Source organism: Thunnus thynnus, chromosome 9, assembly GCF_963924715.1.
Source record: "Thunnus thynnus chromosome 9, fThuThy2.1, whole genome shotgun sequence".
In the NCBI taxonomy this organism is placed as follows: Eukaryota; Metazoa; Chordata; class Actinopteri; order Scombriformes; family Scombridae; genus Thunnus; species Thunnus thynnus.
This window is the reverse complement of record NC_089525.1, coordinates 30,088,773-30,105,692: the sequence shown is the minus strand read 5'-3', so window position 1 is coordinate 30,105,692 and position 16,920 is coordinate 30,088,773. Positions and strand designations below refer to the sequence as shown.

At 39.9% G+C, this 16,920-nt stretch overlaps 1 protein-coding gene and 4 non-coding genes across 5 annotated transcripts in view; all 5 read right to left on the bottom strand.

Moving 5' to 3' along the window:
* The window catches only part of ppargc1b (peroxisome proliferator-activated receptor gamma, coactivator 1 beta), a 109,891-nt gene extending 108,651 nt beyond the window's left edge, over nt 1-1,240 (bottom strand). Inside the window, exon 1 of the mRNA XM_067600014.1 lies at nt 1,098-1,240. The gene's annotated coding sequence lies outside the window, so the exon portion shown is untranslated. The remainder of the gene's footprint in view (nt 1-1,097) is intronic.
* A 12,563-nt stretch (nt 1,241-13,803) lies between these two features.
* On the bottom strand, nt 13,804-13,912 carry trnal-caa (transfer RNA leucine (anticodon CAA)). Its single transcript has 2 exons — nt 13,875-13,912; nt 13,804-13,849 (listed from the first exon to the last, which is right to left on the bottom strand). It is a non-coding gene; the product is annotated as a tRNA-Leu (tRNA).
* A 329-nt stretch (nt 13,913-14,241) lies between these two features.
* Nucleotides 14,242-14,350, bottom strand: trnal-caa (transfer RNA leucine (anticodon CAA)). Its single transcript has 2 exons — nt 14,313-14,350; nt 14,242-14,287 (listed from the first exon to the last, which is right to left on the bottom strand). It is a non-coding gene; the product is annotated as a tRNA-Leu (tRNA).
* Nucleotides 14,351-15,092: 742 nt separating this feature from the next.
* Nucleotides 15,093-15,201, bottom strand: trnal-caa (transfer RNA leucine (anticodon CAA)). The gene is made up of 2 exons: nt 15,164-15,201; nt 15,093-15,138 (listed from the first exon to the last, which is right to left on the bottom strand). It is a non-coding gene; the product is annotated as a tRNA-Leu (tRNA).
* Nucleotides 15,202-15,641: 440 nt separating this feature from the next.
* Nucleotides 15,642-15,750, bottom strand: trnal-caa (transfer RNA leucine (anticodon CAA)). The gene is made up of 2 exons: nt 15,713-15,750; nt 15,642-15,687 (listed from the first exon to the last, which is right to left on the bottom strand). It is a non-coding gene; the product is annotated as a tRNA-Leu (tRNA).
* Nucleotides 15,751-16,920: the final 1,170 nt, after the last annotated feature.

The window sequence follows — 16,920 nt, the reverse complement described above, 5'->3', positions numbered from 1 at the left end:
ATGTCCTCATCTTACCTCCGTGCTTTATATCTGCTCATCAAAAAATAACTCTGTGAGCTCCTGAACTCAGCCGACATGTTTCATGTAACGGTCACACTGAACTCAGATGACTTCAGGGATAATTGGACATACCAGTGGTTGCATCTTCGCAGTGGAGGTGAATAGTGATAGAAGCTTTTAATCTTATTAGGTTAAAGTGTTTTGACATTTTTGCATTTTTCGGTACTAGCATTTATGTCCACACAAATACATGAATATCCATCATATACTGTAATTTGCATAGGAAATTTTCTTCTCTATGTATCTTAGATACTTTATCTTATATGGAAGGCTGATCATAATAAAAGTGGGTTGCTAGCTCACAAGAGTTCATCGTCTGAGGATCATGAATGTCCAGGGAAAATGTCATGGCACTAAGGCCAATAAATTGTGTTATTGTGTAGATTTTGGCCAGATGGTTAGAGGAAAGTTTGGGGGTTACCAAAAACATTATGATTTATACTCTGGGAACATGGATATTCTCAGCTATGGCAGTGGGAACATGTTTTCAGAAGGGGGTAATCCCCTACACTTGCACTACACTGTCATAGCACTGAGACCACTGTTGGATGAAAACTGCATTTGAGTTTTTGTATTTTGTTCATGCTGGAGAAGCTGTCTCAATCAGGTTCAAACATCCTGGTCACAACAGATCAATACAAAAAAAAACAACCAATAGGACACTTTACAAAATGTGGGAAACCATCTGTAAATCTGGTGAACCTCCTGATAGTTTTATTTAAATTTTTAATGACAGGAAAAACAAATCTTGCAACAATACAATGATATCTCAGCCACATGGAGGCAAGGATGCTGCAGCACTCTCAGCAATCCTCCTCGCCACAGCTACGTCCATAGCTAATTTCATGTCAGTCTGAACATAATTGTGGATTAGCATGCTGGCTGACCAACATCGCCTTCCTTAGGCCACTACAAGCAGTTGAGTTTTGCATGCAGTGAACATGTCATTATGGGATTTTCTGGGCATACAAGGGTCACAGCACAAACTGTCAAAATAAACCACTTCAAAAAGAAAAAAAATGCACATTTCCACTTACTGTATTTTGACTCATCTCAGGAAGATCCAGATCAAACAGTCAGTCAGTGACTGCAAGGAATCCAGTCATGTTAGAAGGATGTTCCAAATATAACTACCCTGGACAGCAACACATCGGTAGGCTACATACTAATCTAGACAGGCAGCCAGCCAACCAGTCAGTCAAAAAGGCAGTCAGCCAGAAAGCCACGCAGCCTGACATTGAGTTCACACTGCAGACATATATCTAGTTTCTACCGGCCAAACTTTAGGACTGAGTGGACCAAGACTCAGGGCTGGACCTAGCACATTCAGTGCCCTAGCGCCCCTAACCTTATACCACACTCACTGGCTATAGCTCGCTTTACTACACCAAAACTAGTCCAATGGTTTACTCAAATTTAAATTTCATGACACAAGAAAATGACGCAAATTACTGTGTAGCTGAACTTTTGCTTTATATGTTTTGCTCCAAATAGCCTGATGACAGTTTTGACTAAATGGCAACAATGTTTATGTTGTTAGCTAACGTCAGCCCCCAGCACTGGCTAGCAAACTTTAGCTAATTAGCAAGATTACATGATGCTAGTATGATTGATCTATTCGCTAAAATTGACAAAATGCAAAGTGAATCATTAAATTTGCAAACCTTTCTTCTTGGCTTGTCTGTCATTTTCTTTTTTTCTTCTTCTTTTTGTACTGTGCCCTGCATGGCTTTTTCCTTTTTCATTTTCTCTAACTGTAGCACTCTGCACATACACTTCACTCCACCATAACCATCACTGCTCTAGCATGTTCTGACTGTGATGATCACTCACTGATGAACACAACAAAACGTATTGTGTGCATCTTTAAGAGCTACAAACAAGTTGAATTAATTTATTTCCTCATAAAACCTTTGAAAAGATCTTTTAAATCTTATAAAGAGTAGACATTGTGCATTGTTAATGGTTTTTGTGTAGCTGTCTTCTTCTTCCCTGCCTTTATTATTAGCACATTGCTACGTTTGTAGGCACATTATTGCAGCCAACTATGTGTGTCCTTATGTACATGCACAATACAAATAAAATGGGGACCCACTCATAAAAACATTGCTCCATATTTCTACTATTAATTTTAACCCAAATAAAGATCATTCTCTAAACCGCACTAAGTTGTTTACATAACTGAACCTAGCCAAACCTTTACCATAGCGCTGTCACATAATAAAACATTATTTTCAGCAGTGATTTGTAACAGTTTTGGGAGACACTTCACACTTCTTTGTGTCATTGTGAAGTGTACGGACCAATGACATATTTAATTTGGAGGACTTGTATGTTCATGCTGCAGTCAAGCCAACATATAGGCGAACCGTCACACTGGATGTGATGGAGGGTGACAGAGGATAGAGGGATAGTGTGCTGTTTACTCAACTACGTTTACATTAAGTGACAGCTGCAGTTAATACTGTAGTTATTTGCAGAGTAAAATTTCACAGTCGAGATATCTAACAAGCTCATAAAATATGATGCTTTGCCCAGCAGTTAACTCACTTTCTTTCCTAGAGTTAGATGAGAAGATGAACGCCACTCTCACATCTGTGTGTTAATACAGAGCAAGAGCTAGAAGATGATTAGCCTAGCTTAGCATAAAGACTGGAAGCAGCTAGCCTGGCTCTTTTAAAATTTAACTTAGCAAGAACTGCTGTCAAGAATCAAACACTTTACTTTGACATTAAGTCCAGTACTTTTTAACTTTGATGTTACTTTTACTTCACAGTTACATTTTAAAAGCAGAACTTTTACTCGAATAATAAAATATCATCCCATTGTCTTTTTGCTACTCTGTTATTGCTGTGTAAATTGAAGATGTGAGGTACTTTTAATCTTTAAATAGACAGACAGACAGAGAGGCAGTCTGTCAGAAAGCCAGAGTCAGCTAGCCAGATGCACTTAAGACAGTCAGCCGAGCTGCTGCTGAACCAGCAAAGCAGCTTCACAGCTGAGCCAGTGAAATACATTTTACTGTGAAATAGACCAATAAAATATGTGATGTATTCACCAGTGTACCACTTATAGAATTAAATATTTCCATTAAGAGCTAATAAACTATAGGGAACAGTGGTAAATCATTGATTCTAAAATCACAATCCCGTTTTGTCACCATAATTAAGGGTTAGTTATGAAAAGATAAACTGTAACTGATGTGAACGACTTTCTGAGGAAAGTCAGAAATGCAAATAGGATCGAGACATGCAAATTTTGGGGCAGTTTAGACAGATATCCAAATTTGAAGACGGATAGCGAGCAGAGGGGCAGTTTCCTCTTTTGATGATGTGCTGTTGTTGACTTCCATTTCAAACAGTATTGATGCAAAAACCAACATTAGCTCACAGACTCCACCTACCCCTGTTTCCCCCCCCCCCCACCCCCCCTCCCGTGTTATATTTAAAGATGGGGTCCTCAAAATGAATCAATTTACATTTCTCGTCCTTAAAGGAATTTTGCCGAGGACATCACTGAATCAAGAGCGCTCTGATTTATGGCGGTATTTAATTCAAGGCAGCAGGGATCATTGACATGTAACCAGGGAATTTCATTACTTGGTTGGCCAATCTGGTGAAAGGCTGCAGGAAAAATACTGTGTGTGGAGTGAATCCGAGAGAGACGCGGGCATTAATTCATTCTGTGCGTCGTTTGCTTTTGCTTGTTCACTCATTTGCTTACTCACTCGCTCGCTCACTCGCTTCTTCACTCACTCAGTCTTTGGCTCGCTCGCCCGGGATCTGACAGCAGACTGACCTTGACCTTTGCACTACTTAACACAGTGGAAGAAGCGATCCCATTTGTGTCCACTCACATACTGGTGGATTCGATTGCAGCTACGTATGCTTCGACCACAGCAGAGCAATGCATTATTTAGCAATTTATTAACATGTTTCATGGTATATATTAATGTTTTTGTATGTATTTTCTCCTGAAGTGAAACAGCCTTGTCACCCATTACCTCATTCTTTGCTCACTGCAGCATGAATAATTTCTATCATATTAAATCAGCAAATATTTAATAAATCATTATTTTATTTATTTATTTTTTTGTAATCTCACATAATTATTTTAATGAGCTTGACACAACCAGCTGTGTTTCCCCTGGTGTGATAATCAACAAAACAATCATCAATTAATGATCATGATGGAAACGTTTTGTGAAAAAAAAAAAATGGCTGAAATTTTCTCAATGTCACAAAAGGACTCTATCATAATCTCCAAAAAAAAAAAAAAATAATAATCATATGACAACATTATAATTTAATACCTCAAATTCTCAATGCTGTGTGTTCCCCTGTTGAGATGCAGTGGAGGAATAGTAACAAAAGGAGGGGAATTTGTACTAAAAAGACTCTAACTCTGGAAAATATTCAATTGATTTTACCAATTTGAACGGCTGAAGCTTCATATTAACTTCAGATAAACTTCTGAATACATTTTTGCACAAAACAAGAGCTGTGGATTTAGTCCCCGATCACTTACACTGAAAGCACGTTGAGAATGGATCTTTTAACGGCCAGCGTGAACAGAAGGAATGATTACAGTGAGACAAAACAATGTTTATACGGGGACGTGATGTTTATTCTAAGACAGACTTGAGAAATTGTGAACCTATCCTTTAAGATTCCCTGGATTTTACTACACGTGAAAGGAAAAAAATACCATTTGATAAAAATACTCTACATACTTACTATAACTGCTGTATTCACTATGAGATATCTGTTTAACATCTACCTGAAGACACAGTTGTATTTGCCAGGCTGGATGTATGTATCGCCTGTTGGCAGCAGCTTGCAGGGTTCTCATGTAGCCTCTTGTATATCTGTGATACGATTTATGATATAATTTATGAGGTGATCTTGAGTCAAAGCCAGGCTCTCTGTTTCAAGGTGGTGCTACATCACAGCCTAAAATGCTTATGGAAGGTTTGGATGTGAACACACACTGTAAATAGATTTTATTGGGTATGTCCTCACATAGTGACCTATCGAAGACCGTTGCTGTATTAATAACCCATCCTGTGGTGTTTGGTATTTATATCAGCGTGTCTGTCGTCTGCCTGTCTGTGTTCACACTCTTTACAGCTGCAGTGATTTAAAATGTCGAGGGAGCTCTGCGGGTTGCCGATGCTGACGGATGACGCGTCACGCACGGACACCTGCTACAAAAAACACACCGAAAAACGAAATATGCGGCAGGGTGTATTCCATTAGAGTCCACGGATTGCAAACAGGTTTTCATTTCACCAACCAAACACTTCAGCAGCTCTTCTAACTGATTAGTTTCTCCCTCTTTTGCAGGTTGAACAGTTGCTGCTTTGTTAGACTGAAATCTTGAGAACTCTTGGCCCTTTCTGTCTGTGACTGGACGCCGCTACGATACGTTCGTGGTACCCAGATGATTAATCCTGCTGACTTTGGTGATCCCAAAGCTTCGCATTTAGTGCCACTGACATGTCAAATTTCCCACTTTACCAGTGAAATATCTCAACATCTTTTGAATGTGTTGGCACAAAATTTAGCACAGGCATTCATTGTTCCCAGATGATGGATCCTCGAGCCACCATGAGGCTCACATTTGTGGTTTTGGGTGAAATTTCTCAAATATTGGGTGGATCGCCATAAATTTTGGTACAGATATTTATGTTCCACTCAGGATGAACTGTAATCGTTTTGGTGGTTTCCTGAATTTCCATCTAGTGCCATCGTCAATTCAAAAATTTGAATGTGTCCAATGATTTGGTTTATGACCAAATACCTGCAAAACTTCTTCCTCTCTCCTGTCGTTGTCGCTTCTCTCGCCCTACCACATCATCCTGTTTATATTCATGTTTAAGAACAGGACACAAGACTGGGCTATATCTTTAAAATTATGCCCTAATACATTAGATAGATTTGATCATGTCTGTGGTATTAGTTTAATTAGTCAAAATTAGGTTAAATCAGGTTAAAGTTTCCTTGATTCATCAGTTTGGGTTAATTATGCAGCTCATGGCACAGTTTTATGATGAAAGTGTCCATTTAAATAATTGTCCTCTTGTGTGTAAAGGAGGTATGCATGTGTGTGTGTTTGTGGTGACATGCTATAAATTTCAGTACATTAACCAACATGTGTTGTAAAGACACAGCAGTGTGTACATTCCTCTCTCATACAAACAATAATGTAGCTCAAGGCTGAGGCAACGCATTGAAATGCAAAACCTACAACTGACATTGCCTTTAACAAATATTTGCAGCATACGACTGTGCTGCTGCCTTCAAGTGTTGTTGTAAATATAACCGGTGAACAAGTGCACATGAACAGCCCTGCAGAATGGATCACAAAACCAGAAAAAAATTACAATTTGCAATGGTAATTGGATTGCAATGATGCAGTGAGGAGCTGACACCAGTATGGAAAAATGTTAAGGTTATAGGCACAACCTGCCTTTTACTTGAGTGGTCAGACAGTAATGAAATCCGATGTCTGTGAAACCTTGTATATATTTATGAATTTGTTTTTATTTATTTATGGTTTATTCACAGATATATATTGTGCTACGGTGTCCATCTGTTAAATAAAATAAATGTTTTTTCTCCTTCTAAATCACAAATACATACATCTGTACTATTTCCATCACAATATGAAAGGCTCACAAAAGAGGGAACCCTCATTCTTCGGCTAATAGCTGGTAAGCAGCCAGGATGAGAAAATACCAAATCAGTTTTTTAGAACTGACAGTAACATATTTTTAACCACAAAAGCCATAAATAACTGCTTTCTGTAGCGCTCGGAGGCAGCATTAAAAGGAGAAACACTGGTCTGACCTTCACTTCAGTCCCACCTCACCAGCCACTCCTCTCCTCATGTTTACTTCCCCGCAGCCCATAATTGCCATACTTCAGCTACAGAGAGCCCTGAGTTATTCACACGCGTTGTTCCTCTCTCATAAAATCTTCTTTTCAGCGATATGTGTCGTCAGTAAAGCATTCTGAGAGAAACTATTGTGAAAAATTGCCCAACTTATTATCACGTATCCTCTCCTCTGATTGGTTAATAAGAGGTGAATCCCGGGCCGAGGATGAGCTCACGTTGCCCGAGGCGCCACACATTCATACATGACGAATAATATACGGTATCCTGCATGTGTAGGATAAATACACCCATACAGACACACAAAGCCTGGGGTGGTACCTACATGTGCTGACATGACAGTTAACGTGTATACAGCTTTTCTGCGTTCACACAGCCTGTAGCTCCACATTCTTCACCAGTGTAACACGTGAACAGTTACACAAAAACACTGTTGACATGGAGGCTTATGTTGGGTGAAGTCATGCATTTTGTGTTAAGCTTCATGTAGAGAAAAGAGTCGACCAAGTCAATCAATCAATCAATCAATCAAACAAATGCATTAGAGTCTCTGAATACATCTATGAAATTGGTTGTAGTAGACGTTCATATCTCACAACAAGTTTGTTTTCAAGTAAGACAATCACATCAGTAGGACAGTTTTGGCCATTAAAAGTTCAGTTGTGAACGACTAAGAAGGTTTTGTGACCACACAAACATCTGGTTGTGCTTTCCCTGTTGATCTGGTCCTATATCACCAAAGAAAATACACACACACTGAAAAGAAAAAGATTTTAAAAAAGGCTCTTCAGATGCAAAATTAAGGTGAAAAAAGGAGACTCAGATAGGCAGACAATCACACAATCAGTGATGGTCAATCAGGAGAAAATTGCAGAGACAGAAGGTATTTTGCATCTCGAAAAGACACAGAAAGTGTCAAGCAGAGTGTCATCGTGCTATCCCAGTCATTTTTCATGAGAAGGGCCAAATCTCTCAGTTAGAACAGTTAACAGTTAAAATGAACTGTTAAAATAAACCAGCTACGACCTGGAAGGGGTAAAATGTTTTACAGAATACTGTTGTGAGTTTATGAAATACAGAAGGGTGACAAATTGATGGAAAAACCAACATAAAGTGTCTCAGGAAGGTGTTGGGCCACCACATGCCACCAGAACAGCTTCAACGTACCTTGGCATTGATTCTACAAGTCTCTTGTACTCCTCTGCAGGGATGAACACCATTCTTCCAAAGGATATCCCCTCATTTGGTGTTTCGATGGTGGTGGAGAGCGCTGTCCAACACATCGGCCCAAAACCTCCCATAGGTGTTCAGTTGGGTTGAGATCTGGTCATAGCATATTATTCACATCATTTTCATACTCATCAAACCAATCAGTGACCCCTCGTACCCTATGGTTTGGGGCATTGTCATCCTGGAAGAGATCATTCCCATCAAGATAGAGATGTTTCATCGTAGGATAAAGGTGATCACTCAGAACAACTTTGTATTGATTTGCAGTGACCCTTCCCTCTAAAGGGACAAGTGGAACCAAACAATGCCAGCAAAATGCCCCTCACAGCATAACAGAGCCACCAGATCCCCTCACAGTAGGGGTCAAGCATTCAGGGTCTCTCGGTGTACGCCACACATGCACTCGCCCCCTTGTCGAGAATATGGTGAAGGATGACTCATCTGACCATATCACTATTTTCCACATTTCTGTAGACCAGTGCCTATTGTTTTTGCACCACTGAACTCTCAAATGTGCATTCATCTTTGTAATGAGGGGTTTTTGCACTGCAACCCTACTATAATATCCCTCTCTATGTAATTGTCGACGGACCGTTCTTGCTGACACAGTCTGATCACGTCCTGCATTGACATTCTCAGTCACCTGAGGACGTGTTGTTCTTCTGTTTTTACTCACATAGCGCACTGACGCACAAGCATCACGGTCATCGAACGTGTGTCGTCGACCATGATCTCTGACCCTATTTACTGATGTATCTCCCGCAGATTTAAACGCAGATGTCACGTTAGTCACTGTTCCTATTGAAACACCAGCCAGTTGAGCAGCCTTTGTGACTGAAGCTCCCGGCGAAATACATTCTCATACAAAATCAGAATCAACTGGGACTGCTCAGCGTTTTCATACATGCCACAGAGCGTGAGTGTTAATTGCTTAATTGTACCATGCAGTGCAGCTGTGTGGAAGCATCTGCATTCGTTATGTTTCTTCACTCATTTATTGAGGTTTTTCCTTCAATTTGTCACCCATCTGTATCTTATAACTACCAAGAGAAACATACACTAATAAAAAAAAGTAACATTTACTAATGTTTATCCTGTGATTTAATACTTGTCATAAATAACTACTGATCCAGAAAGCATCATGGGACACTAAAACAGTCCACCATAATCCTGCATAATAGATTGTCCTTATGTTTACATACAGTATGTTGAATCTCATGTTGTATTAGTATTTATACAAGTTAAGAGCCTCCCATAAACAATCAGTGTCTTATTGATGAGTTCTGCAACGGAAATCTGATCAATCAAGCTTTAATAAAAGGCCAATATCAGCCTCATACGTTAATATCTCATAAAACTGTCTAGTGACATTACACACAGCGGTGCAGACAGACAACATCCTCTATTGATGTGTATTGAAAGCCATGTCTTGTTTGTAGTTATCAATCAGTGCCGTGGCCTATTTTATAGACGGGTCATGTGTTCATTGATCAGCAGGGGAGGGTGGGGGTCATGTTCAACTCCAGCTGTGTCAAAGCAGGCGATCGATAAAACTCACACACTACGTTGTAGCAACCGACTAAGCTTAGTTCAAACTTTTCATGTTATTTTCTTGTGGATTGAAATGTTTGCTGTCAGTGGGTTATGTGTGTTCTCTGATCACATGACTTCCTGTCCATGCACTGATATCACCACAAGTCAGTATCACATCACACCTCCTTAGTGCTGATTCACACCGGAAACTCATTTGTGCATTGGTGATGAAGTGACTAGCAGTAAGTAAAACATGCAACATTACTTTCGTGATGCAGTTTATACTCCAGTGGAGCAGTCATTTATAATTGGAGGGTGAGACAAAATTAATATGATAGCTTCCTCTTTTTTAGACCCTTTTGTTCTCCTGGTTCCTTCAAAAGTCTGCCGAGACGGTTTGCTATTGGTCATCAGTACTAATTTGGGTGTCAAAGTTCACCAGAGGTCTATGTGAAGGATACCACAAACACAACTCGACATAATGTACACAAAGAAATTACTGATACGGAACAAGAACATCTCAGGTAAGTGTCTGATATTTGACCATGCATTGAATCAGGGTACATGTTCTTTTACATAAAGTTGTCTCTTGTTTAGATTAGGATCAATTAATGTCAGTGTCTTAATATATTTGTCAACCAATTCAAAGCTGCCAGAATTGTTAAAGAAAACTGTCATTATAAATCTTTCTGTTTCTAATCCCCTTCAAAGTACTCTCCTTGAGATGTGCTTCTTCCATCCTAGGAAACATTTCTTGTAGTTATATTTTATCAATGTGTCCAGAGTCTCCTGTGATTCCTGGATTTGTTCTACAGTAGCGAACCTTCTCCCTTTTAGTCTTGATTTTAGTTTCAGCAAGCTGTAGGCAGACGCTACTGAGCAGTGAAGCCGATAACTACACCTGTGCTATTGATGGCTTCGGGGAATATTTGGATCCCCCCCCTTCATGCCTTATTTGATTCTGTAGTACTGACATCACTTTTTGTGTCCACAATTTAAAGAAGGGGGTTTTATGTTTGTGTGTGTGTGTGACACTGTGTATGGCCTCTCTCTGAGTCAATGGGGATGTGATGAGGTAGATTAGGTAGACAGAATGTAGCGTTTTGTTCTTGACCTTATATCTTTGTGAAGACCATTTTGAGCTTTAAACCTCATGAGTGACGACATTTCATTTCTTCAAAGGGTTATTAGAGGGTTTGGACTTGTTTTTTCCAGTTAAGGTTAGAGTTTAGCTTTAGGTCCAAATAAGGAAACACATCATCCTGCAACACTGTTTAGGTGGATTAGGAGAACATTATAGCAATGTGGGTCCTCACAAGTACACTACAAACTGTGTGTGTGTGTGTGTATCAATTCTCCTTTCTCCTCTTCGATTTTCACCACTACTCCCCTCCTCTCCTCTGTATCACCACTCCATCATCTCCGTCTCTTCTTCCTCCTCATTTCTCCCTCTTTCTTCCCTCATCCTCCTTTCTCTCACTCTTCATCTTCCTCCCTTTCCCCTCTGCCTTTTGCTCATATCTATTTCTTCTCATCCATCAACTTCTTTTCCTATCATTTCGTTTCCCTTTTAACTTCTATCCTTCTTCTCCTTAACTCCTTTTTTGCTCTTCTTCTTCTCCCTTCTCTTCCTCCTCCCCCCAACATCTTCATCTTTCTTCCTCCATTTTCTTTTCTCCTCGTCCTTTCATCCTCTTCCTCATCACCTTTCTTTTCTCCTCATTTATGTTCTCCTTTATATACTCCCTTTTCCACAGTCTACCTCGCTCCCATCCTTAATTAACATCTTGCCTTTAATACTTCCATCTCCTCTCTTCACTTTATTCACCTCTCCCTCCTATAACTTCCTCCATCAGAACCTCATTTTCCTCTTTTTTTCTTTCTCATGCCACATTTTCCCTCCTCATTCTTCTTCTCCTGCTCCTCATCTCTCTTACTGCACCCCTCTCCATCCTCCCTCTCCTCCTATCATCATTACCATCATCCTCATATACGTTATTATATCTCTCTGTGTTTCACACACCCACACACACAGGTGACAAACTGAGGTGCAAACGTGCAGCGTTTTCAAATGTCCTCATTTATATGCTGTCTCACTGAGGCCATTCTAATTCCTGATAAAGACAGGAGAAAGGAGAGCTTCTCTGTTCCTTCACGGTATCTGCAAATTCAACAACTTCCACAGCAAACTCCTCTTTCTAATCACTTTATGTTCTACCTTTTCACCAAATTCAGCTTGCTTGACACTCAACATTACCAATAGTACAGTTGAGTGAAAAATTGTTTCCAAAGTTCAAAAGATGTTGCAATTAAGGCCTAAAAGAGAACATGGGTTTGAAGGAAATTGAATAGATTGTTTATAAAGATGGATGTAGCGATCACCCATTGATTCCATTTGGAGCCAGTTTGAAGCTCAGAGTTGTTATGGTCAGTGCCACCTTTTCCATTTGGAGCCAGGACCTTCCAGATAAGGAGTATCGGGTGTTGCCTTTCACACTCTGGAAACCCACTCCGAAGGCCGAAGCGAACGCTAGATTACTGCACACTTGGGCTAACATTAGGTACTTAAGCTAAATTTTGCTAACAAGGCAGTATCGTAATCAAGTAACATCAAACACACCGAAATATTACGACAGTAGTCTGAATTGGTGTGAGTCCCAGAGCCGAGGAGAGCAAGTGACCCCTAGCACACTTATTAGAAGGCCTGAATTTCGCGATTGAGACCATAATGACCGGTTGACTCAGTATTTCTAGAGAGAACTTGACGCTTTTTGAATGGGAGTCACCTGGAGCCAGCATCTGGCATCCGTTGATGGCATTGCACTTTAAGGTACTTCCACACTACCTTCAGCTTTAGGCCATGGTAGTTGCCGTTTGGTATGAAATGATGATGAGGGTTATGATTGAACTGGGAGGAAAAATATTATGTTTGTAATAGAAGATTCAATAAACACCAAATTTGCAGTGACTTTGTCTCTAAAATGAATCAATAATCATGAATCCTAAGCTATTTTACCCACAGGACATTAATATTTTATGCACTAAATTTCATCCATCACATCACGAGTGACCTATGTAACATCGCAAACATCAGTCATTTTTTGTGATGAAGCAAAATACCCTATAACCATACGGTGTGGAGCCTCTGCACTGAGTTGTGAGTGTGCTGGTGTCACAAATGTGATTCAGTTGAGTGTCCTTCAATTCAAGTACAAAACATTAAAAATGACCATAACTGGGAGTTAGGTTGTCATGCACCGTCAACTATGAAACACCCCACTGGCTCTATTTATTCTGGCATACTCTCTATCCTTCGGCCAGCATTTTTCAAGCCTCCATGAGTAGAATTGCAGACCTTGGATCAGCAGGCACGCCTCCCTGACTATCTTATTCTCAGCAACCTGGGAAATAAAAGCTGTCTGCAGAACAACTCTTCTCGTGTAGGGTGCTGCTGTAAAAGTCAGCCTAAAAACTACATGATTCTCACAACCTTGTTGCTTGATTTCCATTGAGAGTAACCAAAAGTGTTTTCTGTGAAAACTAGGACACATGAGTGCATTCCTCCTCCTCTAGATCTAAACAGGAGAGAGAGAGAGTTGTCTGTCAGCAAGATCAGTCTGCATGATAATACTATACTATATCTTATGCAGAAAGAATAAAAATGCATGCAAAAATAACATTATATTTATCTGGAGAAGACTTTCATTCAAAACATTTTACAGTTCTCTAATTAATATTGTTCTCTAATTAATATTCTAATACTGCTAAATTTTCCCTTTTCTTGTGTTTGCTCATTAAGCCAGAAATCTTCTGCCTGACTGTAAAAACACTTGACATCAGCAGACTTTCAATTTTTCTTGACTGTGATACACTATCTCTTCTTGCCACTAAAAACAGGAAGTATGATAGGATGTGTCAGGAAAGTGAACTAATCAGATATGCAATTATTACAGAATGATTTACCCTTAATCTGACCAACTATTAAAGAAGGATTTACCTTGAGTTTGGTGCCTTAGAGCAATCAGCCATCCTGATAGATCTAGCTCTTGGACTGAAATACCAACTGTATAAGTTCATCTTAACTGTCAGGAGTGGGATTTGAACCCACGCCTCCATTAGGAGACCAGAATTCCCTTTATTCAGGAAGGATAAACCTTGAGTCTGGCGCCTTAGACCACTCGGCCATCCTGACAGCTTTGCTTTCAGAGTCCAGTCTACCAGCCTTCTTTCTCTTTCAAAGACTGTGGACACATTATCACATCTCCCCTCTCTTTAAAATGGTGGGCTTTTCACTCCTCCTTCAAGTTGGGCCATTCAGAATAACTATAAACACATTTGTTTTCTGACGAAGTCGGACAAGAGGTCATGCAAACTTCTTTTTGGGCTTAACCTGAGCATTAGACCACTTGGCCATTCTTACTTCTCCAGTTGACATCGCCCAGACTACATAGTATTTGTATTTAGTAAACAATGAATATTGCGTTAAATGGTACCTCTTCTATTCACTAAAAGAGATAGAACTGTCAGGAGTGGGATTTGAACCCACGCCTCCATCCGGAGACCAGAAGTCCCGTTGTTCAGGAAGGATGAACCTTGAGTCTGGCGCCTTAGACCACTCGGCCATCCTGACAGCTTTGCTTTTAGAGCTTAGTCTACCAACCTTCTTTCTCTTTCTGATGTGGACAAGAGATAGTATGCAGCGTTTTCTCTTTGGTAAAATTACTAATTATTTCTGATGTGTGAGCAGCAGAAGTTGAACCTACACTTCTGTTTGGTAACAAAAAGTACTATTCGTCAGGAAAGACTAACCTTGAGTCTGACTGACCTATATAGCCGTTCAGAACAACTATAAACACATTTGATTCCTGAATGGACGAGGTTAGAGAGGAGATCATACGTATTACTTAATATTGAGCATAACCTGACCATTAGACTACTCTGCCACTCGGCATTCTGACTTCTCCGGTTAATGTCACCTAATCTACATTGTACTTGTTTTCAGTAGATGTTGAAGATCACTTTGAAAAGTACCTTTACATTTACAAAAAGAATGTCATCTGTCAGGAGTGGGATTTGAACCCACGCCTCCATTAGGAGACCAGAAGTCCCATCGTTTAGGAAGGATTAACCTTGAGTCTGGCGCCTTAGACCGGCCATCCTGACTATTTACTTTTTTCTGTTTAGTCTATCAAAAATGTTTCTCTCTAAAGAACAGAGTATACATCAACAATATAATCAGGCATTTATGACATAAGAGTGGGATTTGAACCATTGCCTTCACCAGGAGACTAGTGTATATTGTAATTGTATTCAGTACATGGTGAAGGCAGCATTGAAGGGTACATCTTCCTTTCAAGGAAAAATATTTGACATGTCAGGAGTGGGATTTGAACCCACGCCTCCATCCGGAGACCAGAAGTCCCATTGTTTAGGAAGGATTGACCTTGAGTCTGGCGCCTTAGACCACTCGGCCATCCTGACCAGTCACGCTTGGTTAGTCTTGTCTACCAAATTTGTATTTGTATTAAGTACAGTGTGAGCAAAGAAATCTCCCAAATATGTATCTTTATTCACTACACTGTAAGGATTGTATTCACTAAAACCTCTCTGAAGGGGATATGAACACTCAACACCACTGGGAGACCAAAAAGTCTGATTGCTTGGGAAGGACTAATCCTAAAACTGGTAACTTAGACCCTTAGGCCATCCTGACCACTTATCTTTTTTCTGTTTAGTCTACCAAAAATGTTTCTCTTTCAAGAACAGAGTGTACATCAGCAATATAATCAGGCATTTCTGACATAAGAGTGGGATTTGAACAATTGCCTTGACCAGGAGACAAGTGTATATTGTAATTGTATTCAGCACCTGGTGAAGACGGCATTGGAGAGTACATCTTCTTTTCAATAAGACATTTAATGTGCCAGGAGTGGGATTTGAACCCACGCCTCCATTAGGAGACCAGAAGTCCCATTGTTTAGGAAGGATTAACCTTGAGTCTGGCGCCTTAGACCACTCGGCCATCCTGACCAGTCAGGCTTAGTTGGTCTTGTCTACCAGAGAAATCTACCAAACATGTATCTTTATTCAGTACACTGTAAGGATTGTCTTCACTAAAAGACTAAAAATATGAACACTCAACTCCATTGGGAGAACAAAAATTCAATTATTTGGAAAAGACTAATCCTAAACTGGTAACTTAGACCATTAGGCCATCAGGGACTGCTTGTTCTTTTCCTGTGTAGTCTATCAGCATGTTTCTCACATCAGCAACATAATCAGGCATTTCTGACATGGGAGTGGGAGTTGAGCCCATGCCTTCATCTGGAGACTTGTGCGGTTCGAGTTGTGTGATCTATATTGTATTTGTATTCAGTACATGGTGAAGATAGTATCACTGATGATTACATCTTCATTTTCACACCAAAAAAATTGACATCAGGACTTCTGGAAGGTCTGAGTCTGGCGCCTTAGGCCATCCTGACTGTCAGACAACCTTGCATCTGTGCCAGGTTTCACAATATTGTTTAATAGTGAGCATCAAATACTTCCACTGACTGTGTTAAATGTGTGGTAGAAGCCAGATGATAGACTAAACCCAAACACGTCACAAACATCCTCAGAGACAAAGAATTTTTCCAGTGTAGCAGCACTGACATAGCAGCCATTGGCGGAGACACAGATGTCCAGGGTATGTCTAGGTTGATAAATAGCAAATGATGCATAAATAACAGATGTGCAAAATACAGCTAAATGTAAAAATATCCTGAAGACTGTATATTAGGCTCCCTGCACAGATTAACAAAAGTGATTCTTTTAAATCTTTTAAGTCTGGACACATAGAGAGCTGGTTGCAAATGATTTCTTGTTGACCATAATTGCTTCATATTTCCAAAACTTAAAGTCCCTCTCCAGTCATTAAAATTTATTTTCCTTCTTGCTCCTTCTTTTGGATGTTTGACCTTCATGCGTAGACTGATGTATGTGTTTGACACTAGAATGCTGCTTTCACAGTCATATGCTGAAGGGTGGAAGTTTCCCTGAGTTCACCTTAAATCTGACTTTAAGGCATGTACCTATGAGCATGATTAGTGAGATCACATGTAGTTTGGAGCCAATTGTGGACCAGTATGCAGTTTACATAAGTGTGATGTGGAAACTTGAAAACTTCAGTACCAATACACTGAGAATGGACGAGAT